Raw genomic sequence first — 262 nt, 5'->3', positions numbered from 1 at the left:
CGAAATGGAAAGAGACAGCGGAGGGGTGAAGTAGCGACGCGTAGGCAAACGACCTCCAATTAACAGATGTTGGATTTGGAGCGAAAGAATTGAAGGGTCCTTCCTGCCCTCCTGCACCCCGTTGTTCTACGCGCGCTACGAGCCAACTAATGAGAATGCCATGCACTCTTTTTGCAAGTGAGCGGACGTGCGCGCACGTGCTTGTGACATACAGGGTGCGAGTGAAATCCGCGGCCCGTACACTGCACGGCACGAAGATGGA

At 55.0% G+C, this 262-nt stretch overlaps 1 protein-coding gene across 1 annotated transcript in view; it reads right to left on the bottom strand.

Annotated features, from left to right (window-relative positions):
• LOC108721037 (roundabout homolog 2) overlaps positions 1-262 on the bottom strand; it is a 123,761-nt gene that overhangs the window by 22,200 nt on the left and 101,299 nt on the right. The gene's annotated exons all lie outside the window — the stretch shown is intronic.

This window comes from Mycetomoellerius zeteki, unplaced genomic scaffold (assembly GCF_001594055.1).
Source record: "Mycetomoellerius zeteki isolate Tzet28-1 unplaced genomic scaffold, Tzet1.0 scaffold158, whole genome shotgun sequence".
Lineage (NCBI taxonomy): Eukaryota > Metazoa > Arthropoda > Insecta > Hymenoptera > Formicidae > Mycetomoellerius > Mycetomoellerius zeteki.
The sequence above is the reverse complement of the archived record's forward strand: the minus strand, read 5'-3'. Positions and strand labels throughout refer to the sequence as shown.